Source organism: Pelodiscus sinensis, chromosome 2, assembly GCF_052426305.1.
Source record: "Pelodiscus sinensis isolate ZL-2025 chromosome 2, ASM5242630v1, whole genome shotgun sequence".
Lineage (NCBI taxonomy): Eukaryota > Metazoa > Chordata > Testudines > Trionychidae > Pelodiscus > Pelodiscus sinensis.
This window is the reverse complement of record NC_143053.1, coordinates 54,417,784-54,439,216: the sequence shown is the minus strand read 5'-3', so window position 1 is coordinate 54,439,216 and position 21,433 is coordinate 54,417,784. Positions and strand designations below refer to the sequence as shown.

At 42.0% G+C, this 21,433-nt stretch overlaps 1 long non-coding RNA gene across 1 annotated transcript in view; it reads right to left on the bottom strand.

Moving 5' to 3' along the window:
- Window positions 1–619: 619 nt before the first annotated feature.
- Window positions 620–21,433, bottom strand: part of LOC106732589 (uncharacterized) — a 57,474-nt gene continuing 36,660 nt past the window's right edge. The window contains exons 2-3 of the long non-coding RNA XR_001368830.4: window positions 1,541–1,684; window positions 620–1,193 (exon numbers count right to left, since the gene is read on the bottom strand). This is a non-coding gene — a long non-coding RNA (uncharacterized LOC106732589). The remainder of the gene's footprint in view (window positions 1,194–1,540; window positions 1,685–21,433) is intronic.

Here is a 21,433-nt window from a genome sequence, read left to right as displayed (position 1 = left end):
GGTCAGTTTCAGCAGCGGCTGACTTGGGGATGCCTGGGGCAGAGCGGCTGGGGTGCTGCTGGGTTGGTCCAGTAGCGCCGCCGCTGGACAAACCCAGCAGCACCCAAGCTGCTCTGCCCCAGGCGTCCTGATTCAGCCGCTGCTGAAACTGACCTGCAGTGGCTGAATCAGGACGCCTGGGGCAGAGCAGCTGGGGTGCTGCCGGGTTGGTCCAGTAGCGCCCAGAGCGGTGCTACGGGACCAACCGGCAGCGCCCCAGCTGCTGTACCACAGGCGCCCGGAGCAAAGCCGCGGAGCACGGGAGCAGAGGGACAGCCCAGATGCGCCGTGGCTGTCCTGCTGCCCTCGGACTCCGCAGCTTTGCTCTGCTTTGCTCCCCGTCCCCCTGGTCTGCAGACCAGGGGGACGGGGAGCAAAGCGGCGGAACAAGCGGGCAGCGGGGCTTTGCTCTGCTTTGCTCCCCGTCCCCCTGGTCTGCAGACCAGGAGGACGGGGAGCAAAGCAGAGCAAAGCAGAGCAAAGCCCCGGAGCACGTGGGCAGCGGACAGCCCAGCCATGTCTGGGCTGCCCGTGTGTTCCGCCGCTTTGCTTCCTCTCCCTGGTCTGCTGGTGACCAGGGAGAGGGCCCCGTTCGTAAGTGCGGATCCAACATAAGTCGGATCCGCGTAACTCAGGGACTGCCTGTATATGAAATCATGACTGGTATGGAAAAAGTAAATAAGGAGAAGTTATTTACTTATTCCCACAAGATAGGAACTAGGGGTCACCAAATGAAATTAATAGGCAGCAGATTTAACACAAACAAAAGGAAGATTTTCTTCACTCAGCGCAACCTCTGGATCTCCTTGCCTGAGGATGTGGTGAAGGCTAGGACCTTAACAGGGCTAGATAGATTCATGGAGATTAGGTCCATCAATGACTATTAGCCAGGATGGGTAGGAATGGTGTCCCTAGTCTCTGTTTCTCTGGAGGTGGGTGACAAGGGAGGGCTCATATGAGTATTACCTGTTGTGTTCCCTCCTTGTGGGGCATCTGGTATTGGCCACTGTCAGCAGACAGGATACTGGGCTGGATGGACCATTGGTCTGAACTATTGTGGCCGTTCTTGTGTTCTTATGGTCCTGGCAAAAAGGTGTTCTTCCAGCAAATCTCCCGTCTTTCATATGTTGAACTATCTTCTTTACTGAAAACATCTAGGTATAGCAATTGATTGTATTAGGGTTCATTTGGCAGCTCTCTTCATTTGCCATTCATTAGTCAATAGCAGATCTCTTTTATTGAAATGCCATTGCCATCAGTTTTTTAAAGGTGCTGAACAGGATATACTCAGAGATGCAAGAACCTTTACTTCCATGGGATCTCAACGTGATATTAGCAAAGTTAATTGGGTCACCCTCTTACCAACTCGCAACTTATTCTTTACTCCACCTCTTTGCAAAGGTGGCATTTTTATTACAATTATCTAGGTGAGGAGAATGGATAATTTAAAACTTTGATAAGATAGTTTCGATATATGGTCTTCTATAAAGAAAAGACCTACCTTTGACTCACCCAAAGTTCAGGACCAAAATGGTTTTCAACTTTCACTTTCAATGGTTTTGAGTGATATCAAAGCGATATCACTCCACTCTTTAGATGCCAGAACAGGTTAAAATCATTTAGGTCTTCATCATAATTGTGCATTCTGTTGAGAGAGAGAATAAAAAGTTACCTGGAATACTCTCAGAGGATTTTTTTCTGGATCTCTTTTTGCATTAGTTGGTGTTACCAGTTGGGTGATGTCTCTTCATCAGCTATATTGCTAGCCCGTTCAACATTCAGCTTGTATACATTCAGCATCTGCAGCTTCCCTTGCACAAAAAATCCTAGTCTGTACATTTGTGAAGCACCAGTTTGGTTGTCAGAGCACAGATTTGCTTCTCTTTCCACTATCCTACATCAATCAAGGGACAATGCCAGTTTCGGGGGTGATATTCTCCAATCGCTGTTTAAATAGGCACAGGATCCAGATTGATCTATTTCTGAGTCACCTACAGTGGCATGGACATGTGCAATCATTTGAGAAAGAAGAGTTAGTTACCTGCTTTTCAGTAACTTATTCTTTGAGGGGTGTTACACATGTCCATTCCCTCACCTTTCCTCCTTACCCTCTCTAACTGAACCTATCTAAAAAGAAAGAACTGAAGAAGGTTGGGAGTGGCTCCACCATTATACGTGAAGTAGTTCAGGGCAGCAGAAAGTGCTAATGGCACTCCAGTGGGTACTACTGAGGGGGAAAAAAATCTCCAACAACTGTTCCCTTGGAATGTATTCAAATACAGAGGAAGACACATGTGCAAGACATCTCAAAGAACAACAGTTACAGAAAAATAGCTATTTTTCCCAATTCCTCATTTTATTCCTCATGATGTAGGCCTCAAATATCCTAGAGAGGATATATGGGGTAAAAAAATGAATAGATAAAAGCCCACTCAGTCAATAGATAATGCTAGAAACATAGTCAGTTTTATTATGAGCCTAGGAAACAGAGAAAGAAAAAATAAGACATGATATTTTTTCTTCCTTTTTGCAGCTATTACATGTAAATCGCCCAGGAGTAGAAAAAATATATAACTTTTATTTTTTTAAGAAAATATCATAAGAATTGCTCTGATTCCATCCAAAGTGGCAATGAAATCTTTCAATATAACTATTGTGTACCATACTGAGGTAGAAATGTGCAGCCAAAGTAGTAGAATTTGTGTTGGTCTTTGTCTCTGCCTGTTCAGTTTTCTGCTGAAGAAAATAATGTAGTAAATTTAGTTTGATTTTAAAAATAGCATGGTCAGAGGTTATATGAAAAAGGGAACTCGCATGTTAGAGGTGCCATCTTTTTTAATCAGATGTCCTGTGAAATTAATGTCACTAAGGACTGGCTTCTTGCTCCTCAGGAATGCATCAGTATTGATATTTTGCTACCATTGGTGACCAGGGTTTTAGCACTTCTTTTTTGAGAGTGCCAGCTGATGAAGCCATCATTTGATATCCACAACCGGGTCAATTTCTTTCACATTATGAGGAAAGATTATGCCTCACATTATGGGGAAAGATTACAGAGAGGATAGTGAAACAATTATAGTTGAATCTTCATGTGCCCTTAACAGCCATTACCCTGGTTTAAGGTGTAGGTTTAAAATGGAACTGAAGCTGTATAATGTTTCCTATACCCACATGGCAATGGACAGAGGCAAAATGTGACTGCTGATGTTTTTAGAGTTATGCAACAGTCTTTGAGCCTTTGTTGATAGACTTGCAGAATTTGGCAGAAATAGATGGGAAGGTTCTTCACTGTATTTTGTTCTTCCTCCATGAGTGATACTTGATGGATGAGTCTGAACTAGCTTAGGCTCACTCTGGATGATTCAGAGAACATATGTGTAAGATACTGTGCGAGAGCTGTGAATGTACCTTCTGTTCTAGGGTGTATACAACCTATGTCAGTTCTGCTTGACTCCAGCAGATCAGAGTGAAACTTCAGGTATCAGATTGTGGCAGAGTGTCTTTTTTAATGTATCATTGCTAGAGGGGCTTCATCCATACCTTCTAATATTGACCTGACTACAGTAATCTAGGATTTTATATCCTCAAGACCAGATGACTGCAAAACACCCTCTTTGCAGACTATTCATTAACAGTATCTAAACACTTCCACTAGTGCACTATTTAGTGACCTTTCTCTTCAATGGGGACATTCACTATAATTCTAAAATACAAGTGTTCTGGGGTATGCTCTTGGTACTTGTTCATGTCCACGTGCAATTCAAAATGCTGGTTATCAAACTCCCAAGTGGCTGGGTTGCCAATTCATTTCTGATTCTATGTCCCATTGAAGCAGTGAAGGACCACTGGATCACATTCACTGCCTAGCTGGGAGGACTTCTCCAAGGCGGGTGGCACAATATTATCCAGGGAGTAGGACCTAAGCCTCTGCTCCCTCCAGCAGTCTGCCAGGACTCACACTCGGCATGCCCCCAGTGGATGTGATTGGAAAGGCTTTTGAATGTCTTGTAGATCAATTCCTTTGTTAGGATAGGAAATCTGCATGTGTATAAGATGGAATGGAGTTATAAAGCCTTTAATATTACAGATATATTTTGCTGTTTTAGAAATGATCATATGTAATGATGAAAGGCATACTGATGCTTTAAATGGGTTCTCATACATTTTAGTGAATAAATATAAACATTTCCTGCATCGAATAGTCAAGTGAGAAAAAAGAATTCTGCTATATAAAGTGATATTTTGTAAAATTCATTAGATACAACATCCATTACCAGCATTGTTATTTGTAGTTATTCTTCTTTGTTCACTCTCAGCAATTCAGAGCTCTCATGAATGAGTTTTGGAATCCGAGCTAGTCCGTACTCTAGAACCCTAGCATTGTTGTGTTTTCCCATTGATGATTGAAGCTTCCATTGGCCGCAGATTGCCATTCCCAGCAAATGGGAGATGTGGGAAGCGGCTATGAACCAGGAAGCACTCTGCTTCCTGCAGCTCCCATTGATCAGGAACAGCGATCTGCAGCCAACCGGAGCTGCAATCGCCTCTACCTGTGAAGGTACAGGTAAATATAGCAGCAGTGGCCCACCCACTAGTGGCTAACCCTGGGGAACTGGATCTGGCCCACAGGATGATATTTGCCCACCCTGGTTTAGATGGACTGGAAAAATTCAAACCACTTTTACCAAAAAAAACAAGCCCCACTTATCATCCTATGTCAAATATACAGAATAATGAAAAGCAGTTTCTTTTTCTGAGTTCAGCTGCTGTATTTCATAGCAGTAGGGGTGAAGATCATGTATTTCCAGCCACCCACACAGACAAATTAAGTGTATAGGTTGAGTGAGTCATAACAACTACCCAACCTTTCCACTTTAGCTTCCAGTTCATACATACTCTGGTTGCTCTGAAATCTACCCAATATTAAGAAAGGAAAAGAAAAGCAGCTGGATTAAGTTTTAGCATCTTAGAGTGACCTGTTCTTTAAGAGTAAGACATTGTTTCAGCTTAACCAGTTCCTTGAGAAAACCTCTGCCTTTGGCATTGTAAGACTTTCATGAAATAAGATAGGCTATCTCATTAACTCACAGAGGTTTGCGCTTCTACTCTCACGACTTCTATTCAAAGCAAGCATCATTAATCAGCTTTCCATTAATATGTGTGGCTATATCTTGGCAGCAGCATTCAAATTACTCAGTTCTAACAATTTAGAAATATCCTCACCATTGCACTGAATGGTGATTTATCATTACTGAAAAGGGAGTTAATTAGAGCAGAACCATAGGTGTCACAATATAGTCATATCTTAATGAATTTAAAAAATCTACAAAACCATCTACAGAAAAGTTTGATGACAGATTGATATAATTAAACTGACTCTTGCTTTTTCAAACTTTGAGGGGTAGACAGTTCCAGGCAATGTTTCAAAATCAAATCCTGTTTTATAATGCTCTGTACCATAATTACAGTTGAATAATGGAAATCAATACAAAGGCTGAAACAGGAGCTACAGAATGATCTTGGTTGAATCATTCATTAGAGTAATCTTTTATGTAGTAGCCAAATAAAGCAGCACTAAGTGGTCTTTTGTGGATGTTTTCTTAAAAGAGTACCATTAATAGAGCTGCAACCTGGAAGATATTTTCCCAACTGTGATCTGAAATATTGTATTTCTTTTTAAAAACATGTCAATTTCAGACTAAAGCCTACTCTGTAAGATGAATGGAGCTCCCTTAATAAATCATCTATCCTTTCCACTCATGCATAAAATCATTTTTAACATGCATGATAAAAGATAACAGATTATTACACCAAATCAAAAAAAAAGGAATAATTCATTTCTATAGTTTTCAGGAAATATGTTTCTGTGGGAGTCTTTGTGTCTACTTAATTCCTCTACTGAAAGTTTTATGTAATAAAGTACAGTTTAAGTGAAAGGAAAGTCTGATCCCTGGTAACTTGGCTGTTGCCTTTGACAACTTATCCGACATAGAAAAACATAATGGGTGCCAGTTTGCAACATTACTGAATACTGAAAATAAAGAAGACTGGGGATGGCAAGAGAAGAATAAGAAAATGATGCAAAGGCATTAAAAGGAAAACAATCTTAAAAACGTTTGCCTAATTACTGCATTATAGCAATTAATATAATGCATGGCCCTATACTGACACCTAGTGTTGGTGGTTAGACTGCAGTGGCACAGTAGAGTGAAATTCTAGACTACATACCTTAGAAAACATCAATGAAATATATCTGGGAAGTCTGACTCAACAATTATCTACAATGGTGTAAGTGAAACTAACAGACATATTGTGGAAAGTTCACAAAGGGCTGGGAGGCAGAATAACAAAGCTCACCAAAAATTATAAAGTGTGGACTGTATAAATAGACTCTAAACCTATGTAAAATTCAGCAAAGCATGTGCTCTCTCCCTCTCTTTCTCGTGTAGATCTTAATTTGACTTAACCTATAGTAGTCACCATAAAAAAAGTCAGCATTTACCCACAGGTACTACTCAGAAGCCTTATCCTACTCTCAATGAAACCAACAGCAAAACACTTGGCCATCACAGTTATTTTTTTAAATTAGCTTACTTACTTACTTACTGCCCGTTACGCCAATGGCGCATAGGGCAGCAACAAAGTCCTTCCACTTCTGTCGGTCGCAGGCCAACGCGCCTATTGTTCCCCAAGTGTGATGATGGTCTTTTAATTCTTGTTCTACCATTCGGCACCAGATTGTTTTTGGTCTTCCTCTCTTTCTCTTCCCATCTGGTTTCCAGTGGAGTGCAATTTTCGTAATAGATCCGTCTTCTCTTCGTAACACATGACCTATCCATCGCCAGCGTCTTTTCATAATTATAGTGGCCATGTCTTCTTGTTTACACTGAGACAGTAGATCTTCATTGGAAATTTTATTTGGCCAAAATATCCTGATTATTCTTCTAAGATTCTTGGTATGGAATGTAGACAATTTAGTAAGGTCTCGTTGTATCATGCGCCAACATTCTGCTCCATAGAGAAGCACTGGAAGAACACAGCTGTTGTATAGTTTCAGCTTAGTGTGCACGCTGTACTTTGAGGATTTCCAGATGTTATTCATACTGATAAAGGCATTTCGTGCTTTACTCAGTCTATTCTGAATGTCTTGCTTACATTCTTAATTTTTAAATTAGGGGAATATTGAAATATCTCACATACTGCTATGTGATTAATGCAAAGAAACACTTTTTAGTGGTGATCAGTCTTTCTACAGTTCAGCATTTAAAGATATCCAAGCTCCTTTAGTTTATAACTGGATTGCACCTTGTTTTTCAATGCAGAAGTTTGACAATGTCAATCTTAAACATGTAAATCTTTTTTAAAAATACCCTAATCATTTTTCCTCTTTCCGATAAGTCTTTCCTACAGCACCAAAAATACAAAGAGTGGGTACTCATTTCTGACAACAGTACTTGCCTTTTTTTTAACCAAATGCTGACAAGACATACCACATATGTGGAGCTTTAAAAGATCTAAACATCAGGACCTGGCCTAGATGGAATCCAGGCTCCATTGTATGGATTTTTGCCATTGACTTAGATGGAGCCATGATTTCCTATTTTATTTATTTATTAAAGTGCCTTATCTAGTTGAATGATGCTATCTCAAACACCTCCAATACACATTGTGCCAGATTCTATTTTCCTTTTTCTAAGTCTACATCCACTGATTTACCCTGGTGGACTGAGATGGAAATCAGGAATGCTGTTTCATTTGCAAAGAAAGTCATTTGAAGCTACATTATTTCTAGCAAGAAAAATCAAAGGACAGTGCAGGTTGTTTGAAAACTAGGTTTGATGTAGATCATTTTTTGCTTATCACATGACTATAGAGACATTTCTTTGGACAAGCTATTGTTCAAGTAGAATAGGTTTGTTTCCTGTAACCCATAAGTGCTATTCAGAAATACTAGGTATACTAATTGTGTAGTTACTATCCAGTCTGAAATAAGGGAAAATATTGAGTAGTTCTCTTTCAATAACTTATTTACATGGCGAGGGGATTGTGCTGGGGATTTTTTGGAGGGGCGGGGGTGGGGAGAGGAGAGCTGATTGCTTGTAAGTAAGGAATCCGATTTTTGGAACACCAGAAATAAGGTGTTAATCAGTACTGTGAGGTATACAGGTGTACTATTGCATCAGCATAAAGCCTCACTACATTCAGGGGAGCTGTGGTGGGATGGAGCAGTCAATTTATACAGATCACAAAGCAGAAAAGTAGCTTAAGGTTGTATATGAACATAATGTCATGTAAAAGAATTAAAGGGCTCTCCTACTCCCACTGACATAAATTGTAAAGTCCCATAGACTTTAAAGATGCAAGATGAGACCTTTAAATTGGGTTCTTGAAAGCATTTTGAAAATATTTACCAAGATTGTATAAGAACTAGTGGTGAAATAGCTTACACAAGAAATGATTATTTTATGTTAACCCCCTGAGAAATAAATGTTTGTTGTAGATACAGCCTCTGAAAATTGTTCAAATGTGCAAGGATGTTGGGAGTCTAAAGTGACAAAAGTAAAGTACAATAAAGAGGACTTTCAGTCAGTGTCATGCCAAGCAGGAAGTTCCTCATTTTTCACTTCCATTTTCTTTCTGTCTAGCTAACTTGAATCTAAACGCTCCAGTTCACATTTACCAGCTCAGCCTGTGTTCTGCTGGGACTCTCAGTATCTCTCTCAAGTGAAAACTCTAGCCACTGTGCAAGGAGCCCAGACTCCAAAATATTTCATCTCTGCAGGTAATACATGCTAAAGAGATTAAGTCATACTGTGACTCAAAAGAAACACATAGCCTTTAGCTATGATCTTTGAAAAATTATGGCAGACAGGGGAGATTCCAGAAGACTGGAAAAGGGCAAATATTGTGCCCATCTATAAAAAGGGGAATAAGAACAACCCAGGAAACTATAGACCGGTCAGTTTAACGTCTGTCCCAGGGAAGATAATGGAGCAGGTAATTAAGGAAATCATATGCAAACACTTGGAAGGTAATAAAGTGATAGGGAATAGCCAGCATGGGTTTGTGAAGAACAAGTCATGCCAAACTAATCTGATAGCTTTCTTTGATAAGATAACGAGCCTTGTGGATAAGGGAGAAGCGGTGGATGTCATATACCTAGACTTTAGTAAGGCATTTGATACGGTCTCGCATGATATTCTTATTGATAAACTAGGCAAATATAACTTAGATAGGGCCACGATAAGATGGGTGCATAATTGGCTGGATAACCGTAGTTAGAGAGTTGTTGTTAACGGTTCTAAATCCTGCTGGAAAGGGATAACAAGTGGAGTTCCTCAAGGGTCAGTTTTGGGACCCGTACTGTTCAATATCTTCATCAATGATGTAGATATTGGGATAGAGAGTACGCTTATTAAGTTTGCAGATGATACCAAACTGGGTGGGGTTGCGACTTCTTTGGAGGATAGGGACATAATTCAAAATGACCTTAGCAAGTTAGAGAAATGGTCAGAGGTAAACGGGATGAGGTTTAATAAAGAGAAATGCAAAGTGCTCCACTTAGGAAGGAACAATCAGTTCCATACATACAAGATGGGAAGCGACTGTCTAGGAAGGAGCATGGCAGAAAGGGATCTAGGGGTCATAGTGGACCACAAGTTGAATATGAGTCAACAGTGTGATGCTGTTGCAAAAAAAGCAAATATGATTCTAGGTTGTATCAACAGGTGTGTTGTAAGCAAAACTCGTGAAGTCATTCTGCCGCTCTACTCTGCACTAGTTAGGCCTCAGCTGGAGTACTGTGTCCAGTTCTGGGCGCCACAATTCAAGAAAGATGTGGAGAAATTGGAAAGGGTACAGAGAAGAGCGACAAGAATGATTAAAGGTCTAGAGAACATGACCCATGAAGCCAGGCTTCATGAACTGGGCTTGTTTAGTTTGGAAAAAAGAAGATTAAGGGGGGACATGATAACGGTTTTCAAATATCTAAAAGGGTGTCACAAGGAGGAAGGAGAAAATTTGTTCCTCTTGGTTTCTGAGGACAGGACAAGGAGTAATGGGCTTAAAGTGCAGCAGGGGAGGTTTAGATTGGACATTAGGAAAAAATTCCTAACTGTCAGGGTGGTCAAATATTGGAATAAATTGCCAAGGGAGGTGGTGGAATCTCCCTCTCTGGAGATATTTAAGAACAGGTTAGATAGATATCTGTCAGGGATGGTGTAGATGGAGCTTGGTCCTGCCTTGAGGGCGGGGGGCTGGACTCGATGACCTCTTAAGGTCCCTTCCAGTCCTATTATTCTATGATTCTATGATTCTATCTCTGTGCAACTTGATTCATGAAAGTGAAAAAAATGCCTTCTGTAGTGTCATTCCTAATTACTTATGACAGCAAACCTGAGTCAACAGTGGTAAATACATTTTACTAGCAGATTTACCCAGCATTATCTGTGTCCTTCAGAGCATGGCAGTGTGGGGGGTGCAGGACTCAGGGCAGGGCTTGTGGGATGTGGGGGAGGGAATGCAGGTGACTGAGGGAGGGGGGGTGCAAGAGTGAGGGTTTTGGGTGTAAGAAGGGGCTCAGAGTGGGGGTTCTAGGGCTCAGCCTGTGTTCTGCTGGGCTCTCCAGCTGCCAGAGTTGTTTTCTGTCTCCACATATCTCACCCTCAGCCGCCAGGAATCTTTTCTCTCCCCTCTGCCCTAGTGCTTCAACCGAGGTTTAGGAGGGAGGAAAGGACTTACTTGGTGTACTGACAAGCAAGATGGAGTCCCAGCTCTGTTGATCACTCCCTTGGTGGTGTGGCTGCCCCTAGTGTACACTCTGCAGGATAGCTCTCTCCTGTGGGCTCCTTTCCCCCAGTGGACACTCATATTGCAACCCTCCAACAGCAACCCCTCCCTTTGCATGCTATGGAAAACAGTCCTTTTCCCAGGGCTTCTGGTTGTCCTGGCACAATCAAACCCTAACTTTGCTTTAAGTTCAGAGAAGAGAAAGTTGCATGTCAAATGTGGTGGTCCTAGCTCTTACCATTTAGGAGGAGTTCTTGAACAAATGGACTCATAGAAAGACACATATAGATTCCAGAGGGAATTATGTGCCAAAAAATTAAATATTCTGTGCACAATATTTTAAAATTTGGTAATTTGCATTTGTCAAAATAGCCCTATAGCCTCAATCCAGTTTTAATTATTTTGGTAATGTGTTCAAAATAGCTGTCAACAATACAAACAGCTAAAAGATTCCCGCAGAAGTAAAGAGTTAAAGAAATCCTTATGACAACTCAATTCCACTTGAGAGGTGCTGAAGGGAACTCATTGGGGCCCCCAGAGCCTGAACACCTGCAGTTCCCTTACCAAGCCGAACTACGGGGCACTTCCCAATCCAGACACTTGCATTGTTCCGAGGTTTAATGTTGGGAGCGAGTGTGAACTCTTAATATTTGTGGTGCTTCAATGTTTCTGCATATGAAACAAATTCCAACTTTTTTTCTGTACGTATATTCTGATGATTACAACTTGAGGCATAGGTGGTTCCTTTTCATGATTTTTGTTCTGCTATAGCTGGATGAAGATCTTCTGATGCAATGATTTTTCATTTAAAACACCATTTCATAAAATTTGGATATCCCTACAATTTTATTTATTCACAAAAAAGGTGTATAGAGTACCAGGATAAGGTCAGAATGCTCCACTCACATTGCAACATCTCAACTTTGCCACTTGAAAATAAGTTTAATTCACTTTTTATTTTGCATCATGTAATATTATGCAACAGTTTTCTTTGATTTTTTTATTGAAACAAAACACTTTGATTTAAAATGACCTTTTTTTCCTGAATTTTGTTTCACACAAAACTTCAAGGGCTTTTTTTTGCAACAAAAATAAATTAAACCAAAATTGCAAAATTGCCTGCAAAATGGAAAATCTGGATGCTATTCTTTTTGAGCTATAGCCTTTAAAATAATAATTTATATCTATATATTATATAGATATACTATTCACCTCGTCTGTCCCTACACCAGTCCATTCAATAATTGCCTATTAGTTACCAAATATTAACAAATAAAGCTTCTCAGTCTAAAATAAATATTATGCCCATTTGGCATGTTAGAAATCTGAGGCAGACAGCTACTAAGCCCTACATTTGCAAAACCATCCACTAACTTGTGGGGCTTCCATTTCTGTGTACTCGAGGTGCACAGGTGTGGGCCCTTTGGAAAATGTAGGTCTCTAACGACTAGTTCCAAGTGGCACAGCAAGGGTGAAATTCTGGTGGCATTCAATCACATAGTGCTGCCTGGAAACAAGATCCAGATTTCCTAAATTCTAGTTCCGGGCTTCAGCAATCTGACCTTGATTCTGTAGTTACTTCTGGATAGCTCAGAACTTTAAAAAGCAGTATTTTGCATCTTTCATAAAGACAAGACATCTAATTCCTCGCCTTTCAATAGACATTGTGACACCTTGCTCCTTTTCTCTCCCTAGGGGCTACGTCTAGACTGCTGCTTGTTTTCTGAAAAAGGTAAGCAAATTGCGCTCTGAAATTTGCATAGCTTTTTCTAATTCTTTTTTTGGAAGAAGCTTTTCTGAAATTTAGCCAAATTTCAGAAAAACATAAAATGAGGAAGACAGGGCTTCCGAAAGAGCATGTCTGCTCTTTTGCAAAAAATGTCAGAAGAGCAGACGCGTTCCCTGTATGCAGCAGAGTTTTTCTGGGATACATCCACTATCTCAGAAAAACTCCATAGTCTAGACATAGCCCCTGCGGCACACAGTTCAGTCTCATGAGGAGTGAAATACCTTGAGCTCAAAGACTTTTGTTAGATCAATGTTCACCTAGATTCCCCTACTATAATGGCCTGTGTTACCCAGAAAGTCAGACTAGACCACCTAATGATCTTCCTGGATTGAAACTGATAGCGCAACTTAGAAAATTTAGCTGGTTCTACCAGCCCAATATGGCAACTTTCTTTATAAAAACTGATGTACAGCTGAATAAGAGTGGGTTTTAATATTAATGATAACAGCAACAAATTCTGAAACTAAACATATCAAGGCAGAGCTACTTGAGTGAATTTAACACATCAAGTTCATACGCTGACAACAGTCTTTGTTTTCTTCATGTGCCTCCACCACTGCCTAATCTCTTTAATCTGCACCACTCTTAAGACTCTTAATGCTAGGGCTTGAGAGAGCTCTCCTAGCTGTCTGTGAATGGCATCCCTTAATTGATAGGGGAAGCTGCTACTGAATGAGATGAGACCCTCCATCTTCACACAGGATCTGGGCATGCTGCCTTCATAATATTCCTACAGCCCTGCCAGCTAGAAAGTAGGCCTGGAAATGCAGATTCTCAAAAGGCAACGAGAAGCCTGAGTAAGCCGCACATACTGGGTTTGGGGGTTTCTCTTGAAGATCACTTGTACTTTATTTTCAATTTATTTGTATAAAACTAGCTTTATAACTAATAACCTTCCTGTTCTTCTGCACAGCCACCTCCCAGGACTTTTTTCCTGTGACCCCAAATGTCTAGAAATCCCTCTGACATATTACTATTTGCTGCCTCCATCTTTTTTTCCTGCAAGTCCTCCTGATTCAGAAAAGCCCTTTTAAGCATGTGGCTAATCCTATCCCTACACTAAATCTCATGTTTAAGACTCATTGTTATCAATAGGACCTGACTATGTTTTTAAAATTAAGTAGGTGCTTACATGCTTTGCTGATATGGATGGATTTAAGCAAGTGCTTGAATTCTTTGCTGAACTGAGGCCTTTAAATTAATCCTTTTCAAAAGGACTCTAAACCTATGATTTTTGCAATAGCATGTTAATACGTGTTGAAAACCACAAATGCAAATGGGCCACAGGGGAATCCAAACTTAACCATGGAAAAGTTTCACAATGCAATCATACTGTTTTTATTGTAACCTAACCTTTGCTTATTATACTATCTACATAAATTTTAAGCTTACTAGGTCTGAGATCTTGTCTTCATTGCTGTATTCATTGCATCTAGCTAAATGGTGGTGCTATATAAACAAACCTTGTAATTTTCAGCACTTCTCTTCCTTCTTTTGCAATCCTCATTTATTTCCTTGGACCTGCCCTCTATTGCTTGCTGTTGATTTTATTTGTTTTATTGAGTATCCTTTATTTGGCTCTCTGGTATTGAAGGTGACACATTGTGGCTGGTATAAAAAATTCTTGTATGAAAATTAATTGTATAGTATCACTTAGTTGATATTTCTCCCATCTTCATTCATGTATAGATGCCACTGACAAATATAAGTTATATTTGTATATGGCATCCAGGTACGAATAAACTTCTACGCAGTATATCTGTTGCAAGGAAGATGGAAAAATTATGGCTAAAATGGAGTTGATATTTCCCTTCCCAATGCCAGAGTCCTGGTTTTATTATTTTTCCTTTCAAGATATGAAAATGGATTATACAGATAGTTGTTTGTTTGTTTGTTTGTTTGTTTGTTTGTTTTTAAAAAAAATCTAGAGCCGTTAACCTTGCTTTTACTTCTAAACTACTTATTCTAGAAAAAACTGACTCAGGAAAATTAATTGATAAAAAGTTGACTTGGAATGTACATGAGTTCTCTTAAACAATGAGAAGTCCTGTGGCACCTTATAGACTAACAGTTTTATTGGAGCACAAGCTTTCATGGACAAAGACCCATTTCCTCAGATGCAACTAAGTTCCCGGAGAGAGGCATAAAAATCTTGCACAAAAAGGAAACGTCCACACTGCTTGTTTTTGTGCAAAAACCTCTTGCGCAAAAATGGATCGGAAGAGATTATGCAAATTAAGCATGAGAAAAATTGTAATCCGCGCTTCATTTGCATTGCCTCTTCTGGCAAAACGCATAGTGTAGACATACATAGTCTTAGTGACTGTGTTTTGAAAAGGGCATTTGACTAAGATTTGTAGAAGCTATCTGTTGTGTTCATTGTACAATAATAGTTAGACTGGATTGTCCTTTGTACCCTAGCTACTAATCATATGAAATAAAAAAAATACTGTCAACTTGACGGCAGACTGCCTTTAGCTAACTGTATGAACTGCATGCATGAAACAAAGATTGTTAAAGATTTCAGGACAGGACAGTGGCTTAAAGACTGTGGAATTTCTATTGTGAGAAAATAATTAGAAAAATAAAGAGAATATCCAAATTTGATACTTCTGCCACAATCATACTTCCAATACTCCTCCTTTGCCATAACAGATTTACTTGGTTTTCTGAAATGTAAAAATACCCACAAACTTTTTTAAAATGACTATTTTGGGCAGAAAAAGATGAGATTGCATCAGGTATTATGTTGCCCTGGGATATGGAAGTACTTGGCTTCATCATCTTAGAAAATACATGACTCATTAACTTTTTGCATGTAGGAGGACCACAACGCAAAGTAACACATCATTAAGGACAAGATGTACCCAGACACCCGTGTAAGCCCCCAAAATGAAATAATTTACTTTTGGGGGCAGAAAGATGCTGAAACTCCCTTAGCTCCCTCCTGTTTTGCCCAGCACTTTCATGACACATAGTCCTCCTGCTGAGGGTGCCACAATTCTAAGCAATATTTTGCACGCCATACCTCTAAGAAAACATTTATTTCCCCCGAGGTACCATAAGCAAAATACACAGAAAAATCAAACTGTTTTGAGCACTTCTTTGTTTTGAAGAGCTATCTGGGATAAGTAATGTCCTATGCTGTGGGACCCTCTAATTATTTTTTTCACTCAAAAACCACATGCAAACTAGTTGGCTCTTGCTGTCTCTTGTCATCTGATGTTACAAAGCAATCTACATTGTCTGTGAGTTACAGAACCCATACTGACAAAAGAAGTAGTTTCCCTGGTAACAGGGACCACAGGAAAGCTCTCGGAACATCTCCTCCCCAGGAGTTAATTTGTTTCAGATGGGGAAAGGTGATTACTTATGTTGTAAGAAAGAGGAAAAACCGATGAGATATGAAAAGAGGAAATGGTAGGTAAATAAATAAATAAATAAATAAATGGAATAAGCAGTGCTATTTGTTGTAGTTCCACTGTTTTCATTTACATATACAGGCAGTCCCTGGGTTACGTACAAGATAGGGACTGTAGGTTTGTTCTTAAGTTGAATCTGTATGTAAATCGGAACTGGCTCCAGATTCAGCCGCTGCTGAAACTGATCAGTTTCAACAGCAGCTGAATCTGGATGCCAGTTCTGACTTACATACAGATTCAACTTAAGAACCCCAGGCATCCCCAAGTCAGCTGCTGCTGAAACTGATCAGCGGCTGATTCCAGGAAGCCCGGGGTAGGGGCTTCCTGTAGTCAGCCACTGGTCAGTTTCAGCAGCGGCTGACTTGGGGACACCTGGGGCAGAGCAGCTGGGATGCTGCTGGGTTGGTCCAGTAGCGCCGCCGCTGCTTGGCGCTACTGGACCAACCCAGCAGCACCCAAGCTGCTCTGCCCCAGGCGTCCTGATTCAGCCGCTGCTGAAACTGACCAGCAGAGGCTGAATCAGGATGCCTGGGGCAGAGCAGCTGGGGTGCTGCCAGGTTGGTCCAGTAGTGCCCAGAGCGGCGCTACGGGACCAACCGGCAGAGCCCCAGCTGCTGTACCACAGGTGTCCGGAGCAAAGCCGCGGAGCACGGGGGCAGTGGGACAGCCCAGACGCGCCATGGCTGTCCTGCTGCCCTCGGGCTCCGCGGCTTTGCTCTGCTTTGCTCCCCGTCCCCCTGGTCTGCTGGAGACCAGGGAGACGGGTCTCGTTAGTAACTGCGGATCCGACGTAAGTCGGATCTGCGTAACTCGGGGACTGCCTGTACAGTACTTTATATGTCTATCATGTAGCTGCTGATGTATGTAACACTATAATATTTAAAGAACATCTTAGCAAGCCTCAGTGCCTCTTCATAGTGAAAGGACACTCCCAGGACCCAACCATAAAATGTTGAAAACAGTTTAGAACTAGTGCATAGTTCCAGGACCAGAATGCAATGTGGGTGAATGGCTGAGAAAGAGTAATAAAGATTGGTTAAAAAATCCTTTAACTTTAAAAATAAATTACCAGTAGGGCAATAGTGGTCTGGATTGCACTCAGGAATGTGATAAGTATCGTGAAATTAAAAACTGTAGACATGTCAGTAGTGCACAAATCAAGCTTTGTACACAAATTAAGCTTGTATGATACTTTAGGATCTTTGACATAAGAAGCACTACATAAATATTTATACTGGCTCTTATTATGCTAACCTACCTCAGCTCTAGAGAAATGTAAAAAATACATATTTGCTTTTTTATTTTAACCTTGTTCTAGAACAGAGCTGGGCAAGATGCCTAAGACTTTGATCCAGCCCACGGACTGCATCTGGCTACTTTCTATTTATATCCTGCAGTCCGTGCCATCGAATTTCTAGGTGGTGGCTCAGGCAGTACTATTTAATGTCTCCTGGCTCTCGGTCATGGTGCTATTCTGTTAGGGGCCAGAGCCATGAACCCTTTAAATAGCCACCACAACCAAAATGGCTACCAAGCAATGCGGTAGTGATGGGCCCAGGAGCTACGAGCCCTTTTCTGTGTTTTTAATTCAAAGCCTCAGGCCCCAGACAACTCTGAGGGGAGGCTAGTCCCCAACTCTGCCCCTTCTACTCTAGGCCCAGCCCCTTCTGGGGAGGCGGGGGAAAGTTGGCCCATGACCATGTAGCAAAATTCATTAAGTGGCCCCCCTGCAAAAATGATTGCCCATCCCTGTTCTAGAATCACGAATACAAAGTATTTTGAGCATTGGTCGCATTGTAAGATTTTTTTCTCACACTGCTACTAGACTGACTCTTCTGGCCATTTTTCCGAAAAAACTTTATGTTCACACTGCAATTGCGTTTTTTTCGAAAGAAAATAGAAAGAACAGAGGGTTCTTTTATGACTTTGGTAATCCACATTCTACGAGGAGGAAGCCTTTTTGCAAAAGAGCTATTTCACAAAAAGGCATGTCTGGATGGGGAAGAGGATGTTCTTTCGAAAGAAGAGGAAAAAGGAAAAAGCACAGGTACTCTGGTGGCCACTCCATCCATGGTAATCACAGCTTACTAGTAAGATAACGTCCATTTAGCGTGGACGCTATCTTTCAAAAAAGCAGATCACTTTTTTGATGTGCTTTTGCAGTGTGGATACTCTCTTTCAGAAGAAGTTTGCCTGGAAGATCTCTTCTGGAAAAGCTTCTTCTGAAAGCAGCCTGCAGTCTAAACATAGCTTCAGTGAAGCTCTTCCAGAACTGGAAGACAAGGTCTCCTAAATTCTAGTCCTGTCTCTGTGTCTTTGGGCATGTAAATAACATAACAATTATTCTTCATCTTCCCTGTTTGTAAAAACATGGATAATAATAGTTCTTTAAAGCAGAGTAGGAGTTGTGAGGATTGATTTATGAAGGAAGAGCTTTTCTGACAGAGTGCTGTGGGACTATTTTTTGTGATCCTGCTCCCATCCCAGGGTACGTCTACACTACAGCGCTAGTTCGAACTAACTTAGTTCGAATTAGTTAATTCGAACTAAGCTAGTTCGAACTAACGCATCTAGAACTAAAAACTAGTTCGAACTAGCGTTTTGCTAGTTCGAACTAGCAAGTCCACATTGAGTGGACTCTGAACAGGGCTTAAGGATGGCCAGAAGCAGTGCCGGCAGGGCATAAAAGGAGGACTTAGAGCATGGAGATGCTGTCTCAGGCTAGCCGAGGGCTGCGCTTAAAGGGTCCCGACCCCCACCCCGGACACACAGTTCTAAGGGGTGCCCCGCTTGCAAAGAAGTTCTGGCTTGGATTGCCCGGAGTGCCCACACTCAGCACATCACAGCACTCGGCCATCAGCCCGGCTGCACTTGCCGCAGGCTGCCATCGGGGGAGAGGGGGCAATCGGGGGGCTGCAGGAGAGCTTCCACCCCCAGAAGCCCGCAGAGACAGCCCAGTCCTCCCCATCGGGGGCTCGTACCCCATTCCTCCCTCACCTCCTTCCACTTACCCTTCCCTAGCCCCCCTTCTTATTGATGTACAAAATAAAGATAACGTTTCTTCCAACATTGACTCTGTCTTTATTGAACAAAACTGGGGGAGACTGGGAAAAGGAGGTGGGAGAGGGGAAGAGAAAGGCTGGGAGAGGGGAGGGCAACTAACATGATCAGGGGTTGGGAACAGGTCCCAGATGAAGAGAGGCTACAGAGACTGGGACTGTTCAGCTTAGAAAAGAGGAGACGGAGCGGGGACAGGATAGAGGTCTATAAAAGCAGGGGTTGGGTGGAGAGGGTGCATTCAGAAAAGTTCTTCATGAGTTCCCATAAAGAAGGACTAGAGGACACCAAAGGAAAGGAATGGGTAGCAGGATTCAAACTAGTAAGAGAAAGTTTTTCTTCTTCACAAAGCAAATAGTTAACCTGCGGAACTCCTTGCTGCAGGAGGCTGTGAAGGCTACAACTAGAACAGAGTTGAAAGGGAAGTGAGATCAAGTCATGGAGGTTGGGTCCATGGAGTGGTGTTAGCCAGGGGGTAGGAGTGGTGTCCCTGCCCAAAGTTTGTGGAAGGCTGGAGAGGGATGGCACGAGACAAATGGCTTGGTCACTGTCTTCGGTCCATCCCCTCCAGGGTCCCTAGGGTTGGCCGCTGTCGGCAGACAGGCTACTGGGCTAGATGGACCTTTGGTCTGACCCAGGACGGCCATTGTAAGCTCAGGGCTCAGGGTCGGGGGTCTCAGTGGACCCCCTTGATTTTCATGCACACCTGCTCCTGGGTGGCCAGGCTGGCAGCTCTCCTGCCCTAGATGGCCACTTTCCTGTGCCTAGTGCGGAGATCGTGGATGAGGTCCACGATGTCCGCACTAGCCCAGGAAGGTGCCCGCCTCTTGCGGTCCAGGGCAAGCTCCCGGGAGCCGCCAGCCTGGTCCCGGCAAGAGGGGGTGGGCTGGGGGGCATCGGGTGGGTGGCTCTGTGCCGTGACAGGTGCAGGGTCTGCCGGCTGGGTGCTGGTAGGCTTGCACCTGGCACGGGCACCGTAGCCAGCCCGTGCCCCTTTAAGGGATCCGGGGCCGGGAGGGGGGCATAGAGTTTCCCTGGTGTTGGCCAGAGTGGCCACCAGGGAAACCTGGGGAGGGCTAGCCTCCCACTAGTTCGAACTAAAGGGCTACACAGCCCTTAGTTCGAACTAGCTAGTTCGAACTAGGCGTTAGTCCTCGTAAAATGAGGTTTACCTAGTTCGAACTAAGCGCTCCGCTAGTTCGATTCAAATTCGAACTAGCGGAGCGCTAGTGTAGCACCTATTAAAGTTAGTTCAAACTAACGTCCGTTAGTTCGAACTAACTTTGTAGTGTAGACATACCCCCACTTAGTAATACCCACTCCCACCCATTATTGCTTGCATTTGTAAACTGCTCCAATCCACAAATACTTAGATCCCACAAATCCCACAAGAGAGACATTCTCCCATGCTACTAAAAAATCAGCCAGTTAATATTTATTATATAACAATGGAATTCAGAAATAATTTTCACCATTAAAAATAATAAAATAAATCTTGCTTAAACCATGTAAAAATACTTTAGCTCCTGTTATAACTGTCATCAAAGCTTTCTCTCACTTAAATTTACAAATTGATATCTTTACTTAAAATAATTAGTGTTTTCCCATAGATTACCACAGTCTGTTTTTTTCTTTTTACTACAGTCTTGCCTACAACAATGTATATTTCACCTGCTCCCATTATTATGGCTGATGGGACCCATCCTACTTCTGCTACAGAGCTCAATTCTGAAGTATAAGTGTCACGGTCCTGCCTGAGTCCCCATAATGAACAATCATCACAGTGTGTTGAACAGACCCAGCCTTTGTGTTCCCACATGCATTCACACCAGAAAATACTGTTTCCAGTTGTGGGGCACCCAAGACATTGTCTTAGGGTCAGACCTCTTGTCTAGCACTCTTTCTGGAATGATGGATATGACACTCTGTCAAGGCTGTACCTCGCTCTGGCACTCTGAGGTCTCATCTAGATTATGCTAAAGTGTTGAAAGAGGATATGCAAATTCAGTGGGAATTTACATGTCTTCTTTTGATCTCACTTTTGAAAGCAGAGATTTTGAAAGTGAAAGTAGTTTGGATGTGGCTTTTTCGGTGAACCCCTTCCTTTTTCAAAAAGCTGTGTAAACCTCATTTCGAAGTGAGATCAGAAGATGTGCAAATTCCCATGGAATTCGCATATCCTCTTTCGACACTTTAGTGTAGTCTAGATGAGCCCTGAGTGCAGAAGGTAGGGACCTACAAAAGACCTTGAAAATACCTTCCCTCTATAAGCTTCTGCTTAAAAGCTTCCCAAGATCACAGGTTTCCTGGCCTTAGGAGTTAGGCTGCCATCTCCAAG